Raw genomic sequence first — 12,919 nt, 5'->3', positions numbered from 1 at the left:
GACTCTGCAGACGATAAGAGCTTATTTGAACTTTTAGTCATGTGCCAGTGAAACCGCAAAATAAAAACGTGAACTGTGAGAGCAGGGGAGGCGCCTGGCAGGTTCTCCACAGATGTTTCATCTGCTCCACACGCCAACTCAACACTGATTATAAAGGTCTGATTTTCTGTTTTCATTAAAAGTTCCACTAATTAGAACCATGATGTTTACTTAGAAAAACAACAAGACGGCAAACTCTGACCTGAGCTGACAGTTTTAACGCTAAAACATCTCAGAATTAATAATTTGGTCACAGAAAGGAGTTCTTCTGAAGCTTCGCTTTCTTTTTAGGTGTTGATTTATCTTGTTGAAAGTGGGAACATTTCTTTGTTTTGGTTAGGAAAACCATTTCTATGAGCTCATGTGTTATTAGCTAAAATAAATAATAGTGATTTAGGAGGCGCTGCTGATTAAAAATCTCCTGATTAACAGATTTTTATCAGTTTGTGAACTTCTATAAAAGCTGTAAACTTCATCTGGGATGTGTTATGATGTCATTTTCCAAATAACAAGGATGATAATGTGATCATTACTATGATGAAACTTCATCATCACCACCTTTATTATGAACACAAGTAATTAAAACATGAGTAAATACATAAAACAGAAATCAGAAATATAACTCACAAATTTACAAAAAGGCTAAAACGTCGATTATTTCACATTCTGGACATAAACCAGAGTTTTACTCTAGACGCTAGCGAACCTGTGCCATGTCCTCTGGATATTAGCCAGCAGAGCAAAGTTAGCACAGCTTTACGGGATGTAATGAAAACTTCTCTTTACTGTTTTATCATATTTGTTTTAAAGTCCAATAATTCCCAACCATCAAAGTTTCTGTGTGTGCGATGAATGAAGTGGAAAGCTAATTCCGTACTATCAAGATGGCGGCAGAGCAACCGGATGTAAAACACACAGAAAAATAAAAACATCAAGGTGAAAGAATCTTAATCTGACTGAGCAAACACAAACGACCTGAAGCGAGAAAGACGAGACAAAATTACTGAATCATGGCGGGGATTAGACATCGACTGCGTTTAATACGGTCAGATAATTAGAAAAACGTTTTTTTTCCAAGTATAATCAGTAGTTCCATCACACAAGATACAAGTGATTTATTCATTTCTTTACAGATTACATGTAGATTTCAGGTGCTGAAGCACTGGAGATAATCCAGAGAAACTTTGAGTGGAAAAACCTTTTTCCTTCCTTCAATGCTCTCCATATCTCTGTGATAAAATTATGTGTCCTGAAATTAAAGTGCAAATTCGAATCAAACCTCTAAGCGAGATCTGTGGGTTCTTGGCAGCAAAGGGAGAACACAACAGGATTCTCGCACATATGCCGTGCACATCGGCGAAAAAGCACAGCGGGCTGCCAACACCAAAGTGTTCATCACTCTCCTCCCACTCCTTTTCAGAGCACAGAAGAGAAAACGAGCCCACGACGAAGATCAAAAAGCAGATGTTCAAGGAGAATGAAATGCCCCCATTGATTGGCCGCAGCGCTTTGGTCCCCCCAGCGCAGTCCTCTAATCGATACGTGGGAGATAAGCAGCAGTCAGCCACTGACATTGGTGACGTACGACTGCCATGGTGGAACGGAAGCTGATGACTTTTTGCCGACTTGGTCAAGACTCAGCGGAGCAAACCGGACACGTTGGAACCAGCCAGCCCAAATTCTGATCCTTCCGATCAAAGCCTGATAATCCAGAGAGTCCCGCCGTTCATCCTGTCCTGTTCGCCACTTTTAGGGTAGAATACGGCAAGGATAAATTACCTGAAAAGGAGCCGCCGTTATCGCCCCCCGTTTGTGTTTCAAAAGGCAATAATGAAATAAATAAATGAGGAAAAAAAAATGGCTGAGAGAAAATGAAATGATGGCGTGGCTGTGTTTTGTGAAATTGTGCTGTCAAACGTTTCTCCTTTCTAATTTCCTGGAGCGCAGATGATGGAGCATGTGTGGCTGGCAGCCGAATCAGATAAAAACCAAAGAAAATACATACTTCCCCTGTTTCCACATCACAAGCACTTTTATGCGACATTCATAAATATAATAACACAATAATTAGTGTTTGGGAAATGACGCTTGACAGATACTATGACCTTGTCTGCTCTGTCAATTTATTTTTACGTGGTCATTCGTTAAAGTGTTGAGGCTGACGGACAAGAACGTAAATAGAAAATAATGGGACTGAGGCGCTGAAGAACGAAGCTCAAACTAATATTTATTCACCCAGAATCAATCACTGAAAGGCTGTTTACTTAAATATGAGCAGGTGGAGGCTTCTGAAGACATTCTAATTAAATAAAAACTAATAAAGGGATTCTGTGTTGCTTTTTTTACTTCAATAACTACTAAAGTGGACTTGAACGCCTTAGATTGGGTAACATGAACCCAACACAAAAGAGCTTTTCCCAGCAGACGTCTCATTAGCTGCTTAGATATAATAACTCATATTTTAATTTAATCAATGCTAAAAATATATTTTTTTAAAGATACTGATGTCTAAATACAAACTGACACATTGACGTTTGCCTGGACTGGCATTTCCTTCGGCTGCAGCGCTACAGCAATTCTTTACATTGGCAAATACATTCAGAAAAAAAAATGCTACCTGGGCTAATGCTACAAGCTAACACTACAGGCTAACACTGTAGCACTGGAAAGCAATTTCACATTTCAAGAATAAATTGACTGAACGGAAGCATCTATCGACAGGTTTGGCTCTTTTTCATATCATACGAGTCACATGATCAACAAGCGGATGTTGCCACTGACGCAAACCACAAAGAAGAAGACAGGAAGTAGTTGGAGGACGATGGCGCACCATGTTTTTTTATCGTGTTAACAAGCTTATTCACATGTGATTTTAATTACGTTTCTTATTTAATGGAAGCACCGCATTCGTGTGAAATGCATTTCTTCCAACATTGGCTGAATATTGACAAAGTAAACGCAGATGTCATAATATGTCTGGAAAATGCACGACACCACCCCTTTAACTCCTCTAGAGGAGTCAGAGTTAACTACCAACTGTTAGCTGGTGCCTGCAAAATGTCCAGGTCTGTACCAGAGGATGCCACCAGTGGTACATGCACCTCAGGTTGAGAACCCTGACCTTAGAGCAGCCAGCCTGCTCAGTGTGTGTCACTTTGACAGGACAGTCCCAGCACAACTGTCACTTCGCTCCCCCGTTACAGGTGGTCCGCACAGGGGAGCTGGCAGCTCTGACGGACGCCTCCTCCGAGGGATTTATGGGAAATGACAGCTCAGGCTACATAAAGCCGGCGTCGTCTGGGGAAGGAAGACAACACAAGTTCCATAGCATGAATGCATGGGGGCTGACACGAGCTGAAATTTACTTCCCCTGGCCTGGCAGGCGGTTTTGGTTGGAAATGTGCTGTTCATATATTGTGGCATAGACGGAGTGGGAGGCAGTCGGAGCCCCACCTTTAATCTACTCCCTCTGTTTGTGGTAATGGTCTGCAAGCCTTTCTGCCAGCGGGGGGAAAGAGAGAGAGAGGAAAAAAAAAAAAATCACATTTCTTACATGGCTGCCTCTTGATGAATTATTTCACATTTCACTTACTTACCGTACCTTAGCAAAAAAAAAGTTAATCTACATCAGCGACGTTAAAGAAAAATTTCACAGCGAGGAAATGAACAGCTCCCCTTGTTCAAACTCGAAAGGTGTGGAGCGTGCAGCTCCTTTAAAAAAAAAAAGTCCATTTCAAACTTCATCATTTCAACGTCTGACAGCACATGTGAATGCACACGGGCCGGGCCAGCCCTCTGATTCTCTCTGTATTTAAATATGGACCATCTTTAATTGAGCAGAAAGTGCTGGGGAGAACAGTGCTGAACTAATACAGAGGCCGAAATATCATTACGCTGATGGAAGCCGGGCTCTCTGACTTTTATTGGCAGCTTGCGAGCTAAATGTGTGGTTCAATTCTGAGGCGGCCATAGCTGCAGAGGCAAAGTAATCGACTTTGGGACAAAATGGTGTGGAAAATGACATGTAGGCCTTTGCCTAAAGCCAACCTGGCGCTGGCAGAAATCTATCAGTCAGGTGCACACCAACATTGGCATTTACACAAATGTGATTTAGTCGACGATACTGGAGAGCTGATGTGCTGGACCAGTCGGTGCTTTTACTGAAAGAAAACTACTATTTCAAGCCACGCAATCTGCTGCTCCTGCTGCTGGAAATGCCCGAGCGGCTGGTTTCAGTTTAAACGCCGTCATGTTCTGAGGAAACTCCGTTTCACATTTAGAGCCTCGCCGCATCCTCTGCAGATTCAGGTGATAATACCCTGAACTTTATGAGTTTTAGAGTTTTAAGTCTCTGCGTCGCGTCGTTTCGTTTCGCTGCCGAGGTGAGTGGTTTCGGATCAGCGCTGCCAAAGTTTGGACGCAGACATTTGAAACTTGTTTTGCATGGGAACGAAACGAAAGGGTTCAAATACTTTAAAAACAAATCACGGTTTATGCTTACTATAAAAGAAAGAAAAACAAAGAAACTCAACCAAAATATGAATCCCACCTTTCCAGGAAGTTAATAAATGCATTTAATAATGAGATGTGTTTTGTTTTTAAGGTTTTAAGGATTAATACGTAAAGAATAAATAAAAAAAATTATAGCAGTTCACTAAAATTGTTAATAAAAATACCAACAGTTAAATAAAATATGATGACGTGAACCACGAATAATCCCATATTGTCTACTACTATACATCAGCAAAATTAGCAAAGATATTTATAGTTTTTAATCTGTTATTTAGGTCATTCAATATTCAGATCGTTGCAATTATACAACCATACATCTTTGAAAAGCAGAAGTGGAGCCTCCTGCACAACCAACAAGTGGTTTCTAGATGGTAAGTCAACAGCAAAATGCTTATATTTTCCAGCAGCCATTGTACAGCTCATCTTGGGTTGCTAGGTAACAAGCTGGGCTAGGCTGGGGTTGCTAGTCAATGCCTGCTGATTTGTGATGTTATATTCTGAGTGTTTTTGAAAGGGCTTATTTTCCAGACACCAAAAAACATCAACTTGCCAACATTTGGGTATTTTTTTTGTTTTTTAAAGTGCTTGGGCTGTTTTTAGATGCAGCAGAAACCCAAATGGAAGAACAAAAATATGCAAAATGTGCATTTTAAATGTTTCGTCCAATTTAAAGAATGTCAAGGATAGGTTGTAGCTAAAGGAACTTTGTGTGAACCTCCCATGGCAGCTGTGAATAGTTGTCCCAGGAGAATCAAGGATTCCTTAAACATGCATGACAGAACGAAATCAACAACCCAGGTAATATTTATGATGAAAGAATAACATTATAAGATAATGCAAAGCTGTAAAAGACAATTTTGAACCATGCCCCTCCTTTAACTTTGCAGCAGGCTCTCATTCCAAGCATGCATGTGGTGACAGTGGAGAGGAAAACTCCCCTTTAACACGAAGAACCAGAACCAGCAGTCATGTGACTCCTACTGTCTCCCAGAAGCCCCAAAGCGACTCGACCACGAAAGAAAACGCTAAAAAGCAAAATAAGACAATTAAACACAAATAATCTGACAGAGATTTTTGCTCCCTGCTTCGGGAACGTCTCAACTCCAAGTATTACATCAGCTTCTAAACCCAGGATGCAGAGAGAGCTCCCAGCAGCAAGCCTACAGTCACACCCACACACACACACACACACACACACACACACACACACACACACACACACACACACACACACACACACACACACACACACACACACACTTGCTGAACCACAAAGCAGATCAAGTGTGCCTGGAGAGCTCTATAGAGAGGCCAGTTTTCCTCATTAGACCGCCTGTGCACCGCTCTCCAAAAAACCCCCTCGCTCTAATCACTGTCACCAGACCTCAGCTGAAAAACAGATAATTAATGTTGGGCCCTGCCTCAATCAGCCTCCATGCTAAACAGCTCGCTGTACACGTGTGTGTGTGTGTGTGTGTGTGTGTGTGTGTGGGGGTGTGTGGGTGTCTGCATTAGTCTATTTGGAGTCTGTCGATGTAGGTGCCCCCCTCCTCCTCCACACCCCTGGGGAACGTGGATGCTCAAGCCGTCCACAACAACGATTTCTCTCCGGCTCGCATTAGCTCCCAAACAGCACATGTAACGTACAACTGGAGACTTTACAGGAGGAACATTCCTCTCCGACTCCAAAAAAAATAAAAAAATCTGCTTTTATTCCAGGGCTTCTTCTTCTCTGACTCAATTGTCTCGCCCTTTTTGCTCCACGGCTGCCCTTATAGCTCCCCTTCACCCATTTATTACATGGAATGGACTTCTTAATCGAATGCTTTGCGGAGCAGATTTATTTATGTTCTCTTTTCCCTTCCTAAAGGCAGTTATTAATATTTTATAAATATTTGATGATACTTTGTGTGACCCTGCAGAGAATGACAGAGAGGAAGTGAAGGTTAATGCTGGGGGTAGCGGCTGATTAAATGGAGACCAAGTGGCTGAAGCCGATGCAAGGCTGCCATAAAGTTTCCAATAAAACGAACTGAATAAACACGGTTCGCGGGAGAATTTGGCTGTAGGACTTTAACAAGGTAATTTACAAAAACATATTCCCCTTCTTGCCCTTTGATGATAACAAAACGTGAAAACAGTTTGGGTTTATTTGCCCTGGTTTCATATTTCAGTCGGAGGGATTACGGCTCACAAACTCACGGTGTGGAGCAGAAACAAGCAGCATCAGGAAAACAAAAGCATTTCGTTTCAAAAAGTTATAAATACATTGCTTCCTTTTTGCTCTCTTGTTTGATTCAATATGTTTTGCATATATAAAAATATACAGTTATGTAAAATAAAGACAGAACACCCTCTTTATATTCCAGGGTTTTATGTAGCAGAATACAAAATGCTCCAGGTTTTAACAATTATTTAAGTCACAAATAAAGTTTAGAAGTAAACGCAACAATGTTGTAATTTAACAAATTATTCATTAAACAAAAGTAAGAACAATCTTGTTGGGCCAATAGGAATTAAGATTTGTTAAATATATAAAATCACCAGCAGTGATTGGACAGAAACTGTTTCCTTTCAAAACAAAACATGTCATTTATTATTTATCCCCCAAAAATGTATTCTAGACAAATTTTATTTTGTGGCATCAGGGGCAAAAGTGCAGACCCTTAAGTGACCGCTGTGGTGGTTTTTCCTCTCCACTGTCACCCTGTGCTTGCTGAGAGAGAAATAACCTCCAGTTTGAATAATGGCTTTAAATAACTTTACAACAGCTCAATTTTAAACTAAAATCTTGACTTTCCTTCTGGTTTTCTACCTAAAGTTTGAACAGTTGTTCAGCCTTTGAATGCTACTGGATATGAAATGTGTACGCCGGCGCCCCCTGCTGGGTCACAAAGTAACAACTTGATATCTGTAAAGATGTGTCCTCTCTCTCAGAGGACTAAAAAAACAGTAAGTAAAATGTCCTCTTCAATGTCTACAACATGTTGCTTCTGTAGAAAATGCAAACTAGAACATGTCTTACATCACATCTCATATTAAAACATTTTCATAAAACAATTTAAAAACATTATATTTTCATCCTGCACCTAAAACAGGAGCGTCAAACTCATTTTCATCACATCAAGGTCATGAATGTCGTCAAGTGGCAAACTGTTAATATATTATAGTTTCTCAGTCAGTACTTCTTAAAATGTCCATCCATCCATTTTCTATACACCCTTGTCCCTTAGTGGGGTCGGGAGGGTTGCTGGTGCCTCTCCAGCTAACGTACCGGGCGAGAGGCGGGGTCACCTGGACAGGTCGCCAGTCTGTCGCAGGGCAACACAGAGACACACAACCATGCACACACACACTCACACCTAGGGGCAATTTAGAGAGGCCAATTAACCTGACAGTCATGTTTTTGGACTGTGGGAGGAAACCGGAGTACCTGGAGAAAACCCACCATGCACAGGGAGAACATGCAAACTCCATGCAGAAAGACCGGGGCCGGGAATCGAACCCAGAACCTTCTTGCTGCAAGGCAACAGCTCCACCAACTGCACCACTGTGCATGTGTTTTTAACATTTATGTAATTTGGTCCTGTACAGATGAAAATGGATTTGACTCATAATATTTGAGCCCACAATCTTAAAGTTAAACTTATGTGGCCCTATAGAGCCCAGAGGGCCACATAAATGGTCAAAGCGGGCCAGATTTGGCCTGGGAGCCTCGAGTTTGACCCCTGTGATTCTAAACGGCTGAAATTTTCTGGACATTTTCTGTATCGAGTCCTTAGAAAACTTTTTATAGTGGAACGTTTTAAAAACAGAAATTAATTTAAATTAAATACTAATTAAATACTCTAATTAAAATCATAATTGATCACATTATTAGCTTAGATGAAAGCAGCAGAAACTAATAACAGATTTCCATAAACCCAAAATCAGAAAGTAGTTTCTCTGAGCTTTTCTTCAACGTTTTTCATTAAACTATTTAGATCTAAGCAGAACTTAAAGCGAAGAGAAGCCAGATCTGGTTTAGCTTGAATCCTGACGCTTTTCTTCATGGTAGAAAACACCAGGAGTGACAAGCGGTCAACAGGAAGGCTCCACATCTCCACCTTAACACTGCAGAGTGCCAATTAAAGGCTCAACAACATGGACGGCGTTCCATATATAACAAGGCCTAAGAAGCAATCCTGTCAACTTGCAGGGTGGGACATGTCAGAGCTGGAAATCAAGAGGAAGCCGCGCCGTCCGCGGTGCTGACAAGAGCAAAGCTTCACGTTACTGAAATCATCTGGCGAGGAGAAGCAGCCCGCGTTTCTGCTGCTCGTTGTGAGAGCAGGCAGCCCTCACTACCTCAAGACTCAGTGATTACCACGCTGCTGACAAACACAAATATATTTTTAGTGCGACACATTGCGCTAAAAATATGCACCTGGTCTATTTTTGACTAAAGCTGTGCCAATCTGCAAAGAGTCCGACACGGTTTCATGCACAGGATCGCTCTAAAGAACGAAGTCAGTCTGCATAATGAAACACACGGTGGAAAAACACAAAGTGTTCCTGAGGGTTTTTGTCTATTTTCTACTGCAAATATCAAAGTGCACTTAAAGTACGACAACCGACTTACAAGTAACTTTTCATCAATAGCTTGTTTTAAGTTGATTATTCCCCATTATTGATTAAAAAAAGAACTAGTTCCACTGTCGGATTAGTTCACTTACAACAAGATATTTTTATATGTTAAGAGTTAAATAATCTTCCAGAGTAATAGTTCATGATAATAATGTATGTTCATATCGCCATATCCCATCCAGATGTTCACTTACTAGAGCACTCCACACCAAATCAATGCCAGAACGGCTGCTGGTGATGGGATGAATGAGCATCACAACCCACCTGGATCCACACTGCAGAAAAACCAGTCAAAGTATTTATATGGACTCCTTGCTGTGTGACGTCACGTTTCAAAGATCCCGCCCACATCTCCACAGAAAGCTGCTAGCTGACAACGACTAGCATTGGTTTCAGCTGTTAACTAACATAAAACCTAAACGTATGCCTGATGTAAAGGAAAAATGGACGCAGAGCTTTGCTGCCAATTGTCAACTAGATAAGTTTTATTAAGAAGGAAATACTGAAGGAGAGGGAAGTAGTTCAGTTATTCTTATTGACTTTAACATGTCGACGTGAGGAGGAATAATTTGCGTTTCGGTTCAGTAAAAAGATAAAAAAGGTGACCTGAACACCAACTCTGACAGGTCATCAGTAGAGCAGATGTTTAAATGAGCTAATAGCTAATCTACCACAGCGATCACTGATCAACAATCGCAAAAATAAACATCAAGACTAAAATCGTGAAACTGTAACGGACTGAATGTTCTGCTCTTTGTGTGGGAATGTTTGAGCGTTTTTCTGTGTTAAATCCTGAAACAATTGTCGTCAGTTGCTATGACAACGAGTCTGCGTGCAGCGTAGCCGACACAGAGACGTAGAAAATAGTCGTTTTGAGTTGTTCTTCAAAGGTTTTCTGTGTTATTCTTCCCTTTGCTTTGAGGCACTTCTCTAAATTAATAACACCTGCATCTCCAGGTTTCATTTGTTAACGGATCGTTCCACCGCAGCAGCGCGGCTACAATGTAAAAGAATCGCCTTTGTGCCGCAGAGCGTCGTTGCACAAGCTCAACATTTCCAGATGTAAACAGCAACATGTGGAAGATATTCCATCTCCAGCTTTTATTTCGCACAAATGATGTCTGCCGCTGCTCTGTTTGTGTTTGTAGACGGTTAACAAATACCAAATCTACAACAACAAAAACATGAATCTTGAGTCAGACTACAACTCTTCAGTATTTTATCAATGAGTCTTCAACCCTGCAATTACTTTTTCTCGCATTCTTCTGCAAACCAAGGCTATCCCTCTCAAGCTGTCAGCAAAATCAACTTTTTTTCTGGCTTCTCTTTGACAGGAAAAGAAAAAAGTGTTTTAAATATTTGCACCACGTGTCCTTCATCAGTGGATCGTTGCTATTCATGACTTTCTAAACAGGCTGCTGAATGCAGCGTGTGACAATAAGAAAGGAAACAACCTCACAAAGCATGAAAAGCAGCATTGACCTCCACGCTTTGCTACAGCAGCGGCACCACAAGTGTCAGAAGCGGAAGCCATGCGGTCGGTTTGCATCTGCAGCCAGATTTCAGCAAATTAGTGAAATTCAATTTCTCATTATTCAAGATGTGCAGTTAGCGGATTCCGATATCAATAAGTTAGTTGGAGATTTTCAGGGCAAAAAGAGGAGAAAATGAGGAAAACACCCAGGAGCTGCTGAAGCCCAGCTTCCAGAGGATGTAATTTAATCAGAAACAAAATCTGATTAAAATGTTTAAAAAGCAGCAGCATGCAACATTTATTGACTCCCTGAACGTGTCTTTCTTTATACATTCAGACATGTCTGAATAAATGATTTAAAGCTGACATATATATAATTCGACCTTGTCAGGAGCCCCCACCTGCTTCCTGGTGTATGCTGCGTAATTGAGCCTTCAGGGAGACTGGGAAGACTATCTGGTCCCCACTTTGTAGGGATGTGTATTGATGGTCAAGACTGGTAACCAACTATCTAATCAATAAGTGCATAAACACACACGCTGATGGAAGCAAATATGGTGCGACAGGAGCTTATCTCGCTTTTACAAGCCGTCTAATAACCGCACAGCTCAGAGTAAAGTTAACAGCACCTCTGGGGTACCACTGAACGATATGTGTAATTAAATATGTTTCCTTGCGTAAAAGGCTATTAACTTTTTCCTCAATGCATTTCAGCACAATGACACAACGAGGAAAAGCCCCATTTAAAGTGGTCAGCGACTCCGTCAGACGCAGACGGGCTCTCTGCATTTAAATTACATACGATCCACATGAAGGCCACAGGCAACTCGGAAATGAGAGTTGCATTAATTGAGGGAGTTTAAATTACTTTTTGTGATGTGGTTTTTGTAATCTTCCTCCGCTCCAATTTTCTCCAAAGTTTCTGTTGCAATGTTAAAGTCTGAGCTGATCACCTGTTCACTGCAAAACACACAAACTCTGTTTAGTTTCAAGAGAAAATATCTGAAAATAAGGCAAAACTAACTCATAAGTAACTTTTTAATGAGATATAGGAGCTCAGTTTTGGTCAGACATTGCTTAATATTCATAAAAAAAGAACAAGTTTCAAGTGTATATTTGCATTGCAAACTTGACTTGGTAAGATTTTGTGTTTTTGCAGTGTAGCAGGTGAATACTCTAATCAAGCTACGTTTACTCAGTAACTAACTAACTTGCGATGTTCAAACCTGCAGCAATGTAAAACACAAAACACGAATTACAATAATGCGAAGAAAATCAATCAGTCACTTGTTTAAATAAAAGGTAGCACAGCTTGATGAGACAGGAAACAATTGCATATAACAAACTGTAGTTAAACATATATGGGAAAGTGGAATAATCGTTCAGTAGAACTAGACTTACTGACTTAAAACAAGCTACATCTTGTAGAAAAATTACTTTTAAGTCGGTTTTGCCTCATTTCAAGACATTTGACCAGAAAGCAGACCAAAAACACTTGGTAAGATTTTGGGTTTTTGCAGTGTAGAAGAGAATCCGGAGCAACCAGAAGGGGAAAGGACACGTAATTGTCTTGTTTACCTTGATTTAATGGAGTGTGCTCTTGTTTTAAACCACCAGGGTTCAGGAAACCTGCCAAGGCCGGGCAGACCGGGATGTCAATCTCGGCCTTTTTATTCTGTTTTGCTGACACATCTGCAACCGGAGGCTCGCCGGGTCCCGAGAGCCGCCGCGTGTTTCTAACGCTCCGAATCAATCCCTCATTTAGATTCAGCAACTCGGAAAACATGAAAAATATCACCTATGGCGGCGGAACATGCCAGAAAATCATTAGAATTAGAAACGACAAGACATGTAATTGCAAACAGCAAACCTCGGCGTACTTGTGATTGAGTTTTAAACATAGATGTGAGGAGGGGGAAAGCAATCCACGTTGAGCCACATCATAAAAATGCAAATGCTTCATCTCTCACTCCAGGAGTTTGGAGCTCAGCAGCAAATCTAATATACTGCCGGGTGTTTAACATATATGTGTTTTCATTTTCTACATTTGCTCATCAGACCGTCTCGGCAAGTGAAGTGCTGCACAATATCCAGGGCTTTACAGATGTAATAACCGGGAATGCATGGGGCCAGAGCCGTGCAGCTGAGGCATTAGGGCCAATGGGAGCTCTTTAAATCAGAGAGCGGCCGTAAACACGCCGTCTGCGTCGCTCCCCGCGCCGGCATTACCGGCCAAGCTGATGACAAGTGCCGAGCAGCCCCTCCAGT

General features: G+C 41.2%; 1 protein-coding gene across 11 annotated transcripts in view; it reads right to left on the bottom strand.

The window, feature by feature from the left end:
* The window catches only part of rbfox3a (RNA binding fox-1 homolog 3a), a 553,564-nt gene that overhangs the window by 517,967 nt on the left and 22,678 nt on the right, over positions 1-12,919 (bottom strand). The window lies entirely within an intron of this gene.

The sequence above is a fragment of the Poecilia reticulata genome, chromosome 8, assembly GCF_904066995.2.
Source record: "Poecilia reticulata chromosome 8, P_reticulata-male-v2, whole genome shotgun sequence".
Classification (NCBI taxonomy): domain Eukaryota; kingdom Metazoa; phylum Chordata; class Actinopteri; order Cyprinodontiformes; family Poeciliidae; genus Poecilia; species Poecilia reticulata.
Note: the sequence above shows the minus strand (reverse complement) of the source record. Positions and strands in the feature narration are given on the sequence as shown.